The 19909-nt window shown below is 35.8% G+C and overlaps 1 long non-coding RNA gene across 1 annotated transcript; it reads right to left on the reverse strand.

Annotated features, from left to right (window-relative positions):
- Positions 1-959: 959 nt before the first annotated feature.
- On the reverse strand, positions 960-16141 carry LOC123609742. Its single transcript, XR_006717945.1, has 3 exons — positions 15498-16141; positions 2079-2310; positions 960-1067 (listed from the first exon to the last, which is right to left on the reverse strand). It is a non-coding gene; the product is annotated as an uncharacterized LOC123609742 (long non-coding RNA).
- Between the last annotated feature and the right edge of the window lie 3768 nt (positions 16142-19909).

Genomic DNA, 19909 nt, shown 5'->3' on the forward strand with positions numbered 1-19909 from the left:
AGAGCTCTGAAGTAACCAGGTGATGTCTTTTTCACAGGCAGGTTGCAAAGGAATCCATGGCTTGGCCTGTGTAATGATAGATATATACTTGTTAACAAGTATATAGATTTATTACATGACTCTCTCAAAGCACATTAATCACACCTGACCTGCCCCAGAAGCAATAGGTCTCAAAGTTTTACCAGTGACAGCAATAAAAGCACAACCAGTCAGAAGACAAAAATTTGGGCACATCACATTAGGAACTGTCATTAATTTCAGCTTCACAGATTTTCAACCCTTTTAGATTGGGAAAGGAAAGTTGTTTAAGGCACAAATCTCCCACAACAGATAACTTAAACACTCCTTTTGCAAACACCAGCCAACGAGGTCAATGTAAGTCTAACACAAGTGCCTCTTAGGACTGTGCTTAGTAAATCTCACTCTAAACATACACAGGAATTGTATCTCTTAGAAGAGATATCTTCAAGAGCCAAAGCATAAAAGACTCTTAAAAACTGAGAACAAACTGAAGGTTGATGGGGGGGTGGGAGGGAGGGGAGGGTGGGTGATGGGTATTGAGGAGGGCACCTTTTGGGATGAGCACTGGGTGTTGTATGGAAACCAATTTGACAATAAACTTCATATATTGAAAAAAAAGAAGAGATATCTTCATTCCCTGAAGCTTTTTTAAAATGTTTATTTATTTATTTTAAGAGAGAGAGAGAGTATGTGCGAGTTGGGGGGGGGAGTTGGGGGCAGAGGCAGAGAGGGAGAGAGAGAAAGAAAGAGAGAAAGAGAGAGAGAATTCCAACCGAGGCTCTGAGGCTCCTGGCTGTCAGCCCAGAGCCCAACTCGAGGCTCAAACCCACAAACCATAAGATCATGACCTAAGCCAAAACCAAGAGAAATGTGGCTCAACCAACTGAGACACCCAGGCCCCCTCCATAAAGCTTTCTTAATTAGCTAAACTTGACAACCCTATTACAAGGCTGAGTAGTGTCAAACAAACTAAACGGAGAAAGCATTTTGTTCAAAGCACATTTCATCCAAGGATTCCATATCCGAAAAGGGTTGTGTCTTTCATTCTAAAGAGAAAAAGGCCAGAAAAGTTAAGTGATTTCCCTTGTTGACCGTGTGACGTAATAATTAATTAGTTAGGAAGTAGGTGTCAGGTCAACGAGTTTAGATCTGCAGCATCACTGTTAAGTCTTACGCGATGGAAGGTAAGGAGGGGAAAAGGAAAACAAAAAAGGTACACATAAATTTATAATAAAAAAATGATCAATGTTTAAAATTTAACATATAAAACAGATTATTTTTATCCCTTCTGTTGTGATTCACAGTTCCCAGGTTTTATAATAGACCCTCTCGCAGGTCGCCAAATATCGTTTGTCAAAAGAGCTGAAATATGTTAACATACAGAAATGTTTTCCACTCCTTATTAAAACTGTGATATTGACAGAAAATAATAACTAGACTTTCATGACGTTTGGCACACGATAAATGCTCTGGTCTACTTTTTAATATTTTCAAGTTTTTATTTTTTAAGATTAGTAATAATCATGATGATAAAAATAAACAGTACAATTTGCCAATAATAGGAAAATTAATAATTAACAGCATGCTATTGTGTGCCAAATTAAATCAGAGTTTTTAGGAAAAAGAATTGAAAGTGTCACTCTTTTAGCAAGATGCTAGTAAGAATACAGATTTTATATATAGTCATCTTTCTAAGGATCTTTTAGGGAAAATATTACATAATAACTAACTGGTTGTGTTTAACATACACATACCCTTTTGAAGCATCTTCCTCAAATTGATATCCTTCCTCGACTATAATTAGCCCAGCACCTGAAACATAGTAGACACCCAATCTATTTTAACTAGATTCTAAAACTGTTGTTCAGATGACCTTGTGTTTTATAATTGTATTTCACAACCAGATGGTTCCACAGCAGACACGGTCCTTCAATATATTTTAATTGAGTTCATTGAGTTCACTAGCAGCCTGATCATACCTAAGTCAAATGATAGAATTTAGATTTTAAGCCACCCAGACCAAGAAATATATCCTATGAGAATTTATTAATAGATACCCAGTCCTTGAAGTCCTGCCCCAAAGAGCAGGCTGAACATATCCATTTCTTCAGCAAAATAATAAAGTCTTGTATACTTTTGTTGGGGACTTTTCACATTCTTTGAAGAAGTAACCAAATTGATAGAAGCACTTTTTTTTTTCCTGGTTGGCTTTCCTTCGGTCCTTCTTCCCTCTCTTCTTTCTCTTTCTTTCCTTGATCTTTCTTTCCTCCCTCTTTTTCTTCCTTCTCTCTGGAAAACAAAACATATTAACAAAAAGTGAAGATAATGGAGACGATACTATGTTCTAGTCCAAACTGGAAAAAAATGAGCTGCAAGTATGAAAAACAAATAAAGACAATGCACCATGACCCTTCTTCACTGAAATGGGCCAAATCTCCAAGATGTTCAAGGAAAACCCCTCAGGTCAAAGTAGAGAATCTTAGGAAGCTCAATCCGTCAACATATAATTCTGCACCAGAAATTTACTCAAAAAAATTGTGACCTGGAAGGAAACAAGCAGCAGTTGACAAATGTAGAAGTTTAGGCTAATACAACATTCAATAAATAAACCATAAATTTCAGAATAGAAGGAGATTATAAGATATCAAATTACTGTTAATCAGAAAGTCCATGCCAACTGACTAAATATTTCTGCTGAAGAAAGCTTTAGACAGAATACACAAACTACCTTCCTGAAACAGAATGCAGTACAATGTTTTAAAGATTAATAAATGTAAATCCGATTCTAAAAAAACTTCTGGTCATCATACCCCTCCACAGAAAGATGTCCAAAACATCAGTTGGCTCAGTTACCCTAAACTGGTGGATTATACCTACACCTGATAGTTAATCCAGCAACTTTCTCTTCTAAATGTTATCAAAGGAAGTGCCTAAAATAAACTTGTGCCTCTGGATAATCAATCACCCACTTGGGTCTAGTACAGCAGCTGAGTTTTCTGGAAACACATCTTTCTCCGATCTGAGCTCCAGGGTAAATTATTATTGTGATGTGATCAAGATCACCTTTTTGTTGAGTTGTTTTTGTTCTTTTCCTGTGAATGGTGGAACACATAATTACCTCTTGATCAAGGAGATATGGCAAGAAGTTGTACAAAGATTTCAGACCTGCCTCCTCTGGTACTGTGGGACTGAGAGATAAAGAAAAATATATGTCTCCCATCTGGATACTAGGGTGACTTCACTGATGCACAGTGGCATTTCTTTGCCCACTCTGTGTGAGTGACAAATGTCTAATCCCCTACTGAAAATGGAGTAGAGAGACCAACTGCCCTGATTTATCTGGGACTACCCAGATTTCAGCTCTGAAGTTCCCACGTCTCAGGACACTCTCAGACAAACCAATAATATGGTCCCTCTCAGCATCTGAGTTAGATGTCTCTTCTCTGCATGTAAAGGACATGCCTCAACACTCTCATGAGATTTTAAATGGGGTTCCACATAGGTACAGGGAAGAACTAACATGAATAGGATAAAATCACGCTTTCTGGGTGCAAATCCGGAAAGGCCCTTGTTATGACTCCCTCTTTGTGCAATCTCCACAAGTACAAAACTTTGCCCCTCCCCCCCCCCCAAGAATTAATACATCACTTTAGCAATCACATTTTTTCTTCTGAGTCTAAGAAACCTATGCTCTTAGATTATGATGAGAACATTCCTGATTTAGAGAATCCCATTAGTTTTTTAGACCAACTCGTACATCTTATCTGGGCCCTAACATACCTCTCTGCTGGACCCTTAGAATGAAATTTACTCAAGAATTAATTTTTCCCTGATTATTATGTATGTGCTCTTTAATAGAACTTATTTTTCACTACCCTGGCATGTTCACAAATAATTAAATTCTAATCATATATTTTTAAGTAAATGAAGACCACCATTTAAATAACTGTCTATAGTACTTGGAATACAAAAACACTTTTGCTTTATTTCAGTTCATGAAGTTCAGATAAGTGACAAATTACTTCAATATCACTGAAACAGCTTTATTTAAAAATCTGTATCATAAAAGTCAGATCTTCCCTTCAATTAACTTCTTACCCTTGAAAACCTATTGGTTATCTAAGACTCTGGATTAATATGATTCTTTAAAAAATTAAGTTGCAAAAGATCGAAGTAATGCTAATTCTAAATGTTTTCCAATAAAAATTATGAACAAAACAAAAAAAATAAAATCAGGTTTGGAGACTTTGGAAAACTCTCCTGCAAATAACTGAGAATGGGAAACTATTGTAGTTCTTCTTCATACAATCACAACAGCAAGACAGAGTTCAGAAAGTACACTTATACTCTGAGCTTTCCCAGCCCAAAGGGAAGATGCAGTTGTATGCTTGAACTGTATTTAATTTTTAATAACACATTTCCTGGTTTTGAAAGTAGTGAATATTATTTAAAAATGTTGAAAAAAAAACTTAAATTCTCAGAAGAAAACGGTTAAAATCACCTACAATCTTTGCCATATTTTATTTCTGTTCAGCGTTTTTGCAATACATTTTATGTCATATTTGGAAATGCATATTTAAAAGAAAAACAGGGGCACCTGGGTGGCTCAGTCAGTTGACAGGTGAGGGTCTGACTTTGGCTCTCGTGGTTCGTGAGTTCAAGCCCCGTGTTGGTTAGAGCCAGGAGCCTGCTTTGGATTCTGTGTCTCCCTCTCTCTCTGCCCCCACCCCCCCCCACTCGTGCTCGCTCTCTCTCTCTCTCTCTCTCCTCTCAAAAAAATAAACATTTAAAAAATTAAAGAAGGAAAAGCAGAATCAGATCTATATTGCTCCTGATTTTCTTGGGGAGTAGGGGACTCAGGGAATAGTCTCACAAGAGCACTATTCTGTCTAGAGTAGGTCAGAGAGAATCCTGTTCCAGGAATAAAAATGGCTACCATTGCCACTCTGGCTACATTCTACTCGCCATCTATTCCAGAATTCTTCACAAAGCCTCTTCTGTCCTAAGCCCTCACCAGGGAAGGGTGTTCTATCTTTCTCTGAATGGAGGCCTCTGTTTTTCAGTTTCCATGTTTGATTAGACTCCATGGAACTTTTCTTTCCTGCCTGGGTTTTCTTTTGTTGTCCCATGTGAATAATTATTTTTCTTGAAAGAGAAAGGATGGAAAGGAAAAGTAGAAAACAAAGAAAAATGCATAAATGAATATACATGCTGAGAGAAGAAAAAGGGGAAAATGTATATTTAAAGATAAATTCTGTAAGGAAGAAAAATATTCATATAAAATCTAACTAGATCCATTAGAGGCCACACACCAGGTTAAAATATCTGACCTCATTAGGAAGGTACATTTTATAAAATACCATCATAGGATGGAATTTGCATTAAATGTATCTTTTCTTTCTTTGGTGGGGATGGTACCATTATTTGGATACTAGAAATGAATATTAAATCAACCTCAAAAAATGGAGGATGAAAAGAAGAGGGAGTCCCCTAATTAAGGAACCACTGTGATTAAGTAGAAAGTCAGTTTTATTACAATCACCCTCTGCAGTCAATCTCTTTTGATGTAGCACACAAAGATTATTCTAAAAATAAAAATGTGACTTCCTAATAATGGCCAGAAACTTTTATGTATACAATGGAACTTCATGAGGCAAAATCTGTATCTATTACTATTTCATGAAAATATACCAACGTTTGTTTCTGGTATTTTTCTGTTAGTTTGCTGCAACCAAGCATTAACAAAATGAAAATCATCACTGAGAACCACAATTCTCTGTGTTCCATTAATTCCTTCAACATGCAGAGCTCTGTTCTATCTTGTACTGATTTCTTATTATGATATATATATATATATATATATATATATATATGTGTGTGTGTGTGTGTATATGTGTGTATATATATATATATATATTCTTTTTGAGAGGGGTGGGTAGAGAGGGAGGGACAGAGAATCTTAAACAGGCTCCATGCTCAGCACAAAGCCCAATATAGGGTTCAATCTCATGATCCTAAGATCATGACCTGAGCCAAAATCAAGAGTTGGATGCTTAACCAACTGAGCCACCCAGGCACTCCCATCTTATACTAATTTCTATACTTAGCAACATACAGAGTTTATATTTCTTAGAATTTTAAAATAATTTTTACAGAGTAGGGACCATCCATAAGAGAATGATGTAGAAATTCTGTTCCCTGAATCCTGAATTTCTAAGAAAGATCCATACCTACAGTTTCTTGCCAGCATCTCCTCCATATCCTGGGCAAAGTGTTAAACATACCGTGGATTCAATAGAAAAAGAATGAAAAGGGAAAGAAAATGCACTAAGGATATATAGAGACCACAGTTATTTTCAGCAACTTGTTCTAAACTATGACTGATATTCCCTCCTTCATTCTTGATTTCCTATTTTCCTTCCCTTTAGCCAGCACCTCTGCTGATTAAGCACCTCTGCTGATGGTGATTTAAACCATAATTTGTTGTTTCTGAGGAAATCAGTGTAGGATGCAATAGTCCTGTGTCAACTTTTACTGCAAAACACAGTTGTAGAATGCACCCCCACCCCCTCAGTCCAACCCCTGCCATGGTTTCCAGCCATCCATTTCAAATAATCTATGAGCAATCCAAAAGGATGAGGCAGTGGTCTCCCACTTAAATTTAGAGTTGAGGGGGAACACGGGTTCCCCATGCCTCCCTTTGTCTTGATGGGGAGGACCTTTTTAGTGCCCAGTAGGCATATTCTTTGCACACTCTCTCACTCTTCTTCTTGGACTGGGAAATTTGGGGAAAGGAGTTTATGATGCTGTGCTCAACTGTTGGGGCTCTTTCTCTCATTAAATCAACACATCTTCCAAAACAGCAGCCCTCCCCACCGCAGGAGAAAGCACCCTGCCCCTGTAAGGGGCGCTGCAGTGGCTCCATGGTGCCAACCCCTGGGTGGGCAAACCTGTTTAATTCTGAGGTCAAGGTTTAGAAAGCCCAGTGTGGCCATATACCTGCACCAAGTCTTTTTATCCAGTTTTAATCTCCACTAAAACTTCTATTTGAGCCAGCTTCTGTCTGATTTGTGCCTATCTCTCAATTGGTTTCAAATTTGGAGTTGAGGATATCATTGTGGTTAACCCTTTCCAAAACCCCACACTATTGGTTAAAAGGATAGGATTATGCCCAGAGTAGAGGTTTTATTTTCCTTATAGTTACTGATATAGAAATTTTCCAAAACTGTTTCTACTTTTGGATTTTTAAATTCCACACGAAATTAAGGGATAAGGAACAAACTTTATGAGAGAATTCTAGAATCTTAGAATTTAAGCCAGTTCTGTAAGGAGATACAGCTATAGCTTTGTTCTGTTTAACATCTACCAATTCTCAGGGGTGCCTGGGGGGCCCAGTCAATTAAATGTCCAACTTTGACTCAGGTCATTGATCTTGTGGTTTGTGGGTTTGAGCCTTAGGTCAGGCTCTGTGCTGACAGCTCATTACCTGGAGCCTGCTTCAGATTCTCTATCTCCCTCTCTCTCTGTCCGGCCCCCACTCATGCTCTGTCTCTGTCTCTCAAAAAATAAACAAACGTTTAAAAAATTAAAAATATATATATATACCAATTCTCAAACCTTCAAAGATCCAACAAAATATCTATATTGAACCACAGCTATTTTTTTAAGTTTTTGTTGGTCATATGCAGACACTTTCTTGGTGGCAATGTTTAATAAACAGAACTAACCAAAAGAGTAATTTTTGTTTGGAATACAGAAGATAATAACTTTAAATATCAGTCCTAAAGTTTTGGGATATTGGAGTTTTTAACATTATGTTCTAAAATTGATTATGATGTTGAAATGTGGGTGTGTATAGATTTATATTGTGTGGATGAATGACTGAAAACGGAAGAGTTGTTTTTAATTAATTATCAAAACTATGCTATGGTCCCTTTTACAGGTAATGGTGTTTTCTAACTCACTTTGCTAAACAAAGAATTAACTGAACATGTTAACAATTGCCTGGAGAAATAGATATTTATTATAGATTCATGTCAAGTCATAAGATTACTCTTTAAGCATAAGCCATTAGCATGGTTGATTTTCTTCTTTAGCCTTTAACTAGGTTTCCCTGAAATTCAGATAAGAATGTTGACCTGAAGAAATCCAGGCTTAAAATATGCCACTTTGATTTAGAATGAGTTCACTGAAAATTAGATAATATCCAAGTTGTATAAATTGCTGACCTAGTTACTACCTTGGACATAAGGCTGTGAAACATTACTTTAAAAATAGAAAGTAATTAAAATGGATAGCCTCCCTAAGTGGTTGACGCAAGTATTTATATTCAATAAAATTGTACAAATTATGGCTAAGCATATGTTATTAATAGCTTCTTGGTCTTAGATAGATGGGTTTGAATTTATCAGTATGTACATCGGCCTTTATTTTCAGTTTTCTGATGACATTTTTATTGATTAACTCTGTCCTGATTTAAATTATGGTATTTTAAACATTTGTTGTTCTAGAAGAGAAAGAACAAATTCCACTCTGATTGAGTGATAGTTAGCTCTTTAATAATGAAGTGGAAACATTAACTAGATCATTTGGTTTCTAGCTATGAAAATGACAGATGAGCCAAAGGCCTGGAGAAAGCTTTGCTAACCAAAAGACTGTTTCAATGAAGGCAGAGTAGAATGAGGGATAAGGGATAAAGTGGATAGCTTTATTCTTTATTTTTCTTGTAAAATAGTGTAATGGCAGGGGGCAAGCACATGAGGAAATACATTAAAATTGAAGTTTTATTCCTTTAGGACTCCCCATTGCTCACTCTTACCAGTATGTTAGTTTATCTGATTTAACCTTCAAAAAATAAATATTCTGATTGTGGTATGTCTTTGTTTTTATTTTAATCACTTTTTAAATTTCATCTATTAGTTTTATAGATATAGTATATAGTATATAGATATAGATATAGTAAAATTTGATTGCAGCTCTGGGGCAAATAGTAAGAATAACTCCTACATGATCCATGTTTTTCCTATCACTGTTGTGGTAGGAAGTGCTGTTTGTGATGGCAAGAAAGACTCACTTCATGTTATTGTGTCCTGTAAACACAATTTTCCACACACTAAACCAAAATCTGAGTTAAAACGCACACAGAACTTGTATGGGGCAGCAGCAGAGTGAGAAATGACAGGAGGACCTAGAGAAAAAACCAGCTGGGAGCTGACACAGACCTGTGATCAAATCAAGCCTTGATTCTACCTGTTCTCCTGTTTTCCAATTGACTTTGGGCAAGATATTTCACGTCCATGAACCTCACATTCCTGATCTCTAAGGAGGAATAATATCTATCCAACAGGGTCACTGTAGGGCTAAGCACTTAACCTGGTGCATACAAAAAGTTTCATAAGCATTAGAATACTCCTTGTTCAAGGGGTGCCTGCGTGGCTCAATCAGTTCTGACCAGCTCAGGTTATGATATCAATGTTCGTAGGTTCAAGCCCTGAGTCGGGCTCTGTGCTGACAGCTCAGAACCTGGAGACTGCTTTGGATTCTCTGTCTCCCTCTCTGCCCCTCCCCAGCTCGTGCTGTGTCTCTCCCTCTCTCTCAAAAATAAAAAAAAAAAAGAATAATTATAAAAAAAGAATACTCCTTATTCCCTTTCCCTCCAAAATATTTGTTACTAACAAGGACACTTTCGGTAAACTATTGGCACCAGCAAAGACAAAAACGTAAGGTACAGAGGACTGCAAGAATTCTTTCCAGATAACTTATTTTAAAATAAGAAGCAAATGGCTATTATATACAAACCAAAGTCAGTTTTTGCCTGTTTTTTTTTCCCCATCTGAGAAAACATATCTCATAACACTTTACTTCATTAACCAACTTAACAGTATATCGCTTCCCTAATCCTCCTGTGCACTGTGATTATTAAAATTCTTGGCAGCTTGATGTGCTGGAGATGAGAACACATTAACTCGATTATAACCAGTGAGGCATGCTTTATTAGAATACTACCTTGCCTCTTATTACTTGGGCTTAGCTTGTCAAAAGTAACAAATGAAAGACTTAACTTCCCATAACTTTTTCTTCCCACTCCATCCATTATATCTTTCAATATCCTCCAAAGTGCTTTTTATACTCCAAAGAAAACCAGAGTTGGATATTCTTTGAATTTGAATGTTGAAATGTCCATAATATATTAACTTTGTCAAACAAGGTTTGAGCTAAATATTTAATTTTTTGTTAGCTTTCTATCAGAGGCAAGTTCTGCTCAACGATTTTTATTATTTTTTTATATATATAAAGCTGTTCTGTGAGCAACATTTGACTCTTTCCCACCAACTGAGGAGACACAAAGTCAAGTCTAGTGTCTAACCAACTGCCTTGGTGTTCCTTCTTAAAACTTCACATAATACAGAACTTCTTTGGATCTGGTATTTAGAATTCACTGATTTCTAAATTCCAATTTAATTCTAAAATTCTATGTAACTATGAGCAGTGTAAGCATTTACTAGGTATCCTCATGGTTTGCCCTGTGAAGCACAAAATACATACAAAATAAAATCTTATTAAAATCAAGGACATTAAAATCCAAATGTCCCTTCAATCTTAGTCCTTAACCAGTAATATGTGGGTACACTTGTTCAAAGAAATAAGGTAAGTGAATTCTCATTTGGGTTTTTAGTTTAACATGTATATTATGGACCAGCAACTGAGTTTGCAAGACAAACAGAATATGATGGTCTCTATTGTATCAGAATTTAAAGTCTAGAGTGGGTGTCTTATTCTGTTCAGGCAGGTAAAATAGTACACCACAGTCAGAATAGCTTATAAACAATAGAAATGAATTTCTCACAGGTATAGAAACCGTCGTGCCAGCATCGTCAGGTTCTAAGGAGGACCATCTTCTGAGTTGCCATTTTCTCATCATATACTCACTTCGTGAGGAGGAGGAGAGAGCTCACTGGGGTCTCTTTTATAAGAGCCACAATCTCAATCATAAAGGCTCCGTTCTCATTACCTAATCTTCTTCCAAAAACCCCACCTCCTAAAACTATCATATTGGGGGTTAGGATTTCATTTTATGAATTTTGGAGGGATACAAACATTTGTCCATAGTAGAGACAGGCAGATAATTAAAGACACTATATGGGCCTTGATGGCACAAGCCTATGGATATTTCTGGTTTCTGGCCTGAACAACTAAATGAATGCTAACTGTTGTCAATCCTTAGAGAGAGCACACTGTACTTCATGACATTAGAAGAAGCAGCATTCATTTGGGTCCAAGGCTATAATGTAGATACTCAGCAGTGCTGAGAGAGCAAATTAAAGAACTTTTTTGATTAGGTTGGAAACAAGGGCTCTCAAAAAGAGAGTAAAAATAGACATTGCTGAACAAAATGAGCCCAAATTTCAGAGAAGGGATTTTGTTCATCATCTAAAATTCAAGTTGAATTAACACAGTAAAAGTTAAGGATATTATATTTCATTGATTTTAAGTTCAAATTCTTTCATGATAAAATGGTAAATGATCTCTGAAATCAGTATTTTTATTAGTCATCTTAAAGTTGCTGTCATTCTTGTGGCACTAGCAATGTAACTTATGCCTAAGCGTGCACAGACTTTGAGGTACCTATTTATTTTGGCATAATTTTAATAACTCTGTGCACTTTGAGTATGCATGTTGTGTTAAACTGCCACAAAACACCCTCAAAAAGATTGTGGTATGACTCAGCACTGAATAAAAAGTTACCATATTCCCAAAAAAGCACGTAAATGGAGAAGTGTAATATAATATACACACCTGTATCTAATAATTACAAAAGACCCTTTTCAATAATTATAAAATAAATTATTTTGGGGTGAGAAATTTAAGTTCTACTTTCAGCAAATTTCAGTTATATAATATCATGTTTTCAACTATAGTCACCATGTTATATACTAGAGCTGAACCAAAAAAAAAAAAAGAAAAAATGGATATAATTCTATGGGGGGGGGGGGGGGACACCTTTCACAGTATACATATATCAAATCGTCACAATGTACTGTTTACATATCTTTCAAGTTTATTTGTCAATTATACCTCAATAAAGCTGAAAACAATTCTAAATGATAAGAAAGCATTATATTATTGTTTAATTGACAATATCTTTTCCTTCTTAGAGGTACAGAAAAGACTGGTGCCAGCTAAAATCAAAGGCATCTTATACTCAAAATGAAGTGAGCAAGGGGCATCTGCGTGGCTCAGCCAGTTATGCATTGGACTCTAGCTCAGGTCATGATCTTACAGTTGGCGAGTTTGAGCCCCGTATCAGGCTTCACACTAGTGGTGAAGAGTCTGCTTAGGATCCTTGCTCTCTCTCTGCCATTCCCCCACTCGTGCTTTCTCTCTCTCTCTCAAAATACATAAAACTTAAAAAAAAAAATGCGGTGAGCAAATCCCAAAGTTGTTCATGGTCTTTTCAAATACCTTTAGTTAATACATGTGTTTACTGTTATTTACGCTTAGTTGATAATTTTAGGTTATTTTGAAAACTAGAGTCTGGATCTCTAGGAAAACTGCTTTTTCTTTTTTTAAGGTATTGCATTTGTTAGTGCTACCTGATGGCAGGAAATTCTAATTATTGGAAAAGTATTTAAAGGGGAAAACAATTTCTAAAGTGCTGAAACTTTACATTTGAAGGCAATACATTCTGGCAAATGTCCCAGACACTTTTATGGAGCCAGAAGAATAGTTGCACTGGACTGTATAAAGGAAGTGACATGGTAGATTTAGATTCTGATTAACTTTTCCCAGGGATTTCAGAGAAACATTCTCTAAGTCAAAGTTTTTCATTGAGAGGGGATGTAAATTTCAGAAGTTTGAGTTTCCTGGATTGGTAGCAGATCATTTATGCGTGCCATAAATGCTGAGCACCTGTTTGTACAAGAACTGCACAGGATTCTATGGCAAATGCAAGAATAAATAGGCAGAGCCCCTGTTATCAATAACCTTATAGTCTGCACAAGGAGCTAAAATGTATATATAAATAATTATAACTCAAAATGATAAAGAGCTTCCAAAGAGATGTGAGCTGAGGACCCCAGCAACAAAAAAATCAATTACTTCTATTTTGAGTGAAAATGGGAGGGGGTCTGGAGATCAGACAATTAAATAGAGTTGGGTGACATCAGCTACTCTAATGAGCTACCCTTAAAAATGTAAAGTTGGATCTAATATTCTTCAAAGTCAACTTAAGTATCTGTTCACTTTAAAATGGTTGTTTTAAATTCTGGGGGAATAAAAGGGAAAATAGAAAGTATTAACATTGCTTTTCTTTGTGATGCCACAGTATTGGATTTTAAAAATACAATTTAAATTTGTGTCATTTTTAATGAGATATATTTTCTTTTTACACAGTATTTTAAAATCCAAGTTGAGTTAGTTTACAATTTTATACTTTTTTGTCAGTGACTTCAATGCCTGGTTTATAAGATTGTCTTTTTAGAAAGATCATGAGTATTTGAAGGCAGGGTCAATATCCTACTCACTTTCCCTCCTACATCACCTAGTAGAATGCCAGAAAATTAGAATAACTCAATAAATATACAATGAATGAGTGCATGCAGGAAATATGGCTATAACAATTAAAATAAATTTTAAAATGTAAAAAAAGCATATTAAGGGGCGCCTGGGTGGCGCAGTGGGTTAAGCGTCCGACTTCAGCCAGGTCACGATCTCGCGGTCTGCGAGTTCGAGCCCCGCATCGGGCTCTGGGCTGATGGCTCAGAGCCTGGAGCCTGTTTCCGATTCTGTGTCTCCCTCTCTCTCTGCCCCTCCCCCGTTCATGCTCTGTCTCTCTCTGTCCCAAAAATAAATAAATGTTGAAAAAAAAAACGTTGAAAAAAGCATATTAAAAATATTTTGGTTCTTATGCTATATATGTCACGTTTCAATTCCAGAGGACTATTTTAATTTATATCAAATATTTTTAATTTTGTAAAATACCATTACCTCTTCAAATGTAACAGTTTATCGTTACATAGAAAACCACTAAGCAGAGAGGATGGTATATGCATTACAGTTGACTTTTGAACAACATGAGTTTGAACTACTCAGGTTCACTTACACACAATTTTTTTTTCAATACAATATAGTACTGCAAATGTACTTTCTCTTCCTTATGATTTTCTTAATAACATTTTCTTTTCTCGAACATACTTTATTATATTGTATGTTATTATTATAACATACAAAATTTGTGTTAGTGGACTGTTTATGTTATCAGTAAGGCTTCCTATTAACAATAGGGTATTGACAGTTAAGTCTTGGGGGAGTCAAAAGTTATATGAGGAATTTTGATTGAGCCAGAGTCAATGCCCCTAACCCCAAACACCCCTGTTGTTCAAGGGCTAACTGTATTTGCAATTACTCTGACTAAAGTGAACTCAGAACTACAAACTGTTAATTATTTTGCCAAGACCTACTGAAAAAGAGTTATGAATAATACCCAAATTACTGCAAATTAAGCAAATAAAGTTCATTTGTTTCTCTCACCTCAGAACTCTTGCTGTTGCTATCAAAAACCAATTATTGGTTTCTTATACTGATAAATATTTACATAAATAACTATTAGATAAATAACTGATAATTCATCCTAAAGAATGGTGAGGCAGCTGGAATGTTAAAGGAATAGGAAATAGTGATAATAAAGGGATCTAGACGTAAATTCAGCATGCCACAGTTTTGTTTGGTATAACCACGGAAACATCCAAAAGACCATTGTAGTTGCTAATCATATGCAAAAACAAAAATGGATCTAAGGTTTATTTTATTTAACATCATAAGGAAAAATATTTTAAATTGCAATATGTAAAAAAGATACCACTTTCCCTCTTGCCACCAAATAACATTAATGATCAGAAATACTGATTATTTTTAAAAAGGAACAGTGTTCAGATTATAAATATGTCTTTGTTTTTACAGTTATACACGAACTAGATGCAGGTCTTTAAAATCCTGTCCTATAATGTTTATCTCCAGGACCTCTTTTATTTGTCATTTAATTGACAAATGAATGAACAGATCTATTACTAACAAGAGCTGCAATCTTGATACATTACAGCAATTCATTATTTTGTTCTTTCTGTTTTTCTCTCTTTTTCTTTCTTCATTTGTAATGGATTCATTTCTATTTTTTAAGAAAAACACATTAAATCAATTTGTGTATTACAACCTATGTAAATGAATCAGAACTGAATAAAGTAGGATATGAATACTTGTCTCTCAACCTTTCTTCCTCCCTCCCCTGGGAAAAACCATTAACAGTTTACTGAATGTTTGTGACCCCATATTTTTCCATGCTTATTTAAATACATATACATATATTTAAGTAAAATAGATAGAGGTATTTAAGCACCTAGATATATATGTGCTGTTAAACAGAACTAGAATCTTATTATACATGTTTTTTTAACCACTTTATTGAGAGGAAATTTACATACCTTGACACAGTATGCGGTCTTCTGTGTCTGACTTCTTTCATTCAGAAGAATGTTTTGGAAATGTATCCACATTGCTACATGTATCAGTATGTGGACCCTTTTTGTTGACCAATAGTATTCCATTGTATGGATTTAACATATTTTGTTTATCCATTCGTCAATGGATGCATATTTGGGTTGTTCCACTTTTTGTCTCTTATGAAGAATATTACTCTGCGCATTCATGTACAAGTCTTTGGTAAACATGTTTTCATTTTTCCTGGGTAGATACCTAGAGGTAGAATTTCTGGACCCTGTGGTAATTCTATGTTTAACATTTTGATAAACTGCCCAAGTATTTGCCAAAGGGGCTGCCCCCTTTTACATTCCCACCAGAAATATACGAGAGTTCTAATTCCCTATTCTCATCTGTACTTGCTATTACCTTTTTGACTGTAGACTTTATAGTACTCATGAAGTAGTATTTCATTGTGGTTTTGATGTACCTTTTCCCTAATGACTCATGTTGTTACACATACATCCCTGTGCATGTTAATCATTCTTCTATCATCTTTGGAGAAATTTCTATTCAAGTCCTTTGACAATTTTAATTGGGTTGTTTTCTTGTTGCAAGAATTCTTCATATATACTGGATACAAGTCTCTTATTCAATATATGATTTGCAAATATTTTCTCCCCATCTGTAAGTTGTCTTTTCACTTCATAGAGGGTACTATTTGAAGCAAAAGTTTTTAATTCTGAGGTCCAACTTTTGTTTTTCTTTTATGGCTTGTGCTTTTTTGGTTTTATCTAAGACATCATTGACCAACCCAAAATCATAACGATTTGTTCTTGTATTATCTTCTAAGATTTCACATTTTAGCTCTTGCACTTTATTCATTCATCCATCTTGAGCTCAAATTTCACAAATGGAGTGAGAATAGGGCCCAAACTCATTCTTTTGAATGTGGGTATCTAGTTGTCCAGCACCATTTGCAGGAAAGAGTCTTTCCCCCCATTGAATTGTGTTGGCACCTTGTTGAAAATCAATTGACTATGAAGGTAAGGGTTTATTCCTCAGCTCTGAATTATATTCTGTTGATATAGATGTTTATTTTACAATACTACGCTGTCTTGATTGTTGCAGCTCTGTAGTAAGTTTTGAAATCAGAAAGTGTGAGTTCTCCAGCTTTCTTCCTTTGTGAACATTTTTTGGCTAGCCTGGGTTCCTTATATTTCTATATGAATTTTAGGTTCAGTTTGCCAATTTCTGCAAAGAAAAAAAAGGCATCAATGGGGATTTTGATAGGAATTTTATTGAATCTGTAGATCAGTTTGAGAAATACTGATATTTTATCAATATTAAGTCTTCCAATCTATGAACATGATGCTTTTCCACTTACTTAGATATTCTTTAACTTTTTTAAGCTATATTTTGTAGTTTTTAGTGTAGTTCAAGTGTAGCCTTGAATTTTTTTTGTTGTTGTTTTTGCTAAACTTATTCCCAAGTAGCTTTATTCTCTTGGATTCTATTGTAAGTGGAATTGCTTTCTTAATTTAATTCCCAGATTTTTCATCAATAACGTACAGAAATGCAATTGATTTTTATATACTGATCTTATATCCTGCAATCTTGCTGAACTCATTTGTTAGGTCCTTATTTACAAGGTAAACCTTATTTACAAGGTTTTCAGTGGATACATATTTTTAAAATCTCTCTCTTCACTTCACAACCTATGAGTATGGATAGCTTTTCAGGTCAGTTAAAAATACCTCTAATTCCCATTGTAAGAGTACATGGTATTCCACTATAGTAAAATTTATTTATTTATCCCCCTATTGATAGGCATTTATATTGATTTGTCTTTTTATTTTGCTATCACAAAAATACCAAAATGAAAATCCTTAATCATATGTCTAACTATTCCCACATGTTCATATTTTTACAGGTCAGAATCCTAAAAACAGAATGGACCAGTCATAACATATACTTATTTAAAATTTTAGCAAATATTGGAAAATTCTCCCTCAAAGGGAGTCCAAATTTTTCTGTCATTAAAAGAATAGTTAGATTTATTAAGGATGACTATCAAAACAACTAACAGTTCCTGATAATAGTTCTTTCACTTGGCTAGAAAGAATTCCTCTCTAGTGAAGCAGCAAGATTCTTCCTGTGATAGTCAAATTTAACCAGAAATAACAGAGAGGAACTAAGAGGATTTACTGTGGTTCAATCGATCAATCATATATGCTGTGAAGCTTTCCGACATTTTTGCTTACTGATTCTCAGAGGATCATGTTTCACTAGGTCTCAGAATAGGAAGCACATGTTTGGAATGCAGATACATATGCAGACCTGGTGTAGCTATATAGTCAGTCAGCCAGCACTTCTCCAAATCAATGATTGCTCAAGTTTGTATATACCTACACAGTGATACACTCACACACACACACACACACACACACACACACACATTGGCATGAAATGTTTAATCAGGAACCCCCTTGCTGCTGCCTCAGGGGCATATTATAATCGTCCTCCAAAGGAAGTGGGATGGTGGTTCTCCCTGCCAAGAAATCTTTCTCGGGTTACATCCCAACTTTTTTTTTTCTTTTTTTTTCTTTTTTTTTTTTAATTTTTTTTCAACTTTTATTTATTTTTTTGGGACAGAGAGAGACAGAGCATGAACGGGGGGAGGGGCAGAGAGAGAGGGAGACACAGAATCGGAAACAGGCTCCAGGCTCTGAGCCATCAGCCCAGAGCCTGACGCGGGGCTCGAACTCACGGACCGCGAGATCGTGACCTGGCTGAAGTCGGACGCTTAACCGACTGCGCCACCCAGGCGCCCAAACATCCCAACTTCTAAAGAGAGTTTTTGTGGGGTTTTACCTTCATTTATTTTATTTGAGAGAGAGAGAGAGAGAGAGAGAGAGAGAGTTAGAGAATGAGCGGGGGAGGGGCAGAGAGAGAAGGGGACAGAGGATCTGAAGAGGGCCCTGCACTGACAACAGCAAGCCCTATGCAGGGCTTGAACTCATAAAGCATGAGATCGTGACCTGAGCGGAAGTAAGATGCTCAGCCCTGAGCCACCCAGGCGCCCTTAAAGGGTGTTTTAAAGTATTCCTCCATTGCCTCTAAGTGCAGGGCCCATTGACTATAAATGAAAAGATAAAGACCATAGGCCAAATGCCCATACCTTGGAACATCACAGCTTTATTCTCTTTACGTTGTAAAACCCTCAAGGAGCATTCTGAAGATAAAACAGAATGGAAGGAAAATCTGCAACAGAAGTGACTTAGCAAAAACGATTCTCTAAGTGAACATCAGCAAAGACTAAAATCTTTCTACCTGTTCTCAGAAGCAAGAAGTCCATTGAGTGTGATGTGATCCCTGTGTAAGATGACCAACAGAACGTGCAAAATGAAAAAGGTGGGCTATCCGAGACCATAAATTATAAACTTGCCCACAAGATTAATGTTTACTAATGGTTTTTTACAGAGAAAGAATCCAGGGTATAGGATTTCTAGTTGATAGGTATGTGTTTGGAGCTAAGATAACACTTAGAGTAAAATCTGAATTATTATTTGTCACGATTCCTTTGTTCTTAAATCAAATTTTTTTTTTTTCAGTTTTGTCTCATCCCCAAAACACATATCTACTAAGAAATTCCTATGTGAAAACTCTGGGTAAAGTAGTGACAGTGATTAATGCCTTAAAGGAGAGAAATAGGCATCCATATACATAATCATAACACAAAATCCTATAAAGCCTACTGATAATGGTTTGCAGAGACTTTTCATGCTTTGTAACTTTAATAATGTCAATATTCTACAAACAACATAAAGATGTAATTAACCCTTTAAAGCTATTTCCAAAATAAGTTTAAGTAATTATATTGCTTTTTTTCTAATTTGTTTAAGTTTTATTTATTTAAGTAATGTGTGCTCCCAATGTGGGGCTTGAGCTCACAATACCAAGATTAAGAGTAGCATGCTGTACTGACTGAGACATCCGTGGTTGTCCTATTCTAATTTTTTTAAAACATTTATTTATTTACTTAGAGAGAGAGAGAGAGAGGGAGGGAGGGAGAGAGAGAGAGAGAAAGTAGGGTAAGGGAAGAGAGACAGGGAGAGAAAGAATCCCAAACAGGCTCTGTCCTCTCAAAGCAGAACATGGATCTCAATCCCACAACAATGAGATCATAACCTGAGCTAAAATCAAGAGTCAAAACACTTAACTGAGCCATCCAGGCGCCTCCCTATTGTAATTTTTAAAGTGATAAAGAAAAACCCTCCAAATGCAGAGACTGTGTCTGTCTTGTGCATTGTATCCCTAGCATTTATCACAATTCTTGATAAATAGTAGACAGTAAAGATTAGTTGAATTAATAAAGGAATTCAGATCAATGCATAAAAACCTAAAAACAAAGAAA

The sequence above is a fragment of the Leopardus geoffroyi genome, chromosome B2 (assembly GCF_018350155.1).
Source record: "Leopardus geoffroyi isolate Oge1 chromosome B2, O.geoffroyi_Oge1_pat1.0, whole genome shotgun sequence".
Lineage (NCBI taxonomy): Eukaryota > Metazoa > Chordata > Mammalia > Carnivora > Felidae > Leopardus > Leopardus geoffroyi.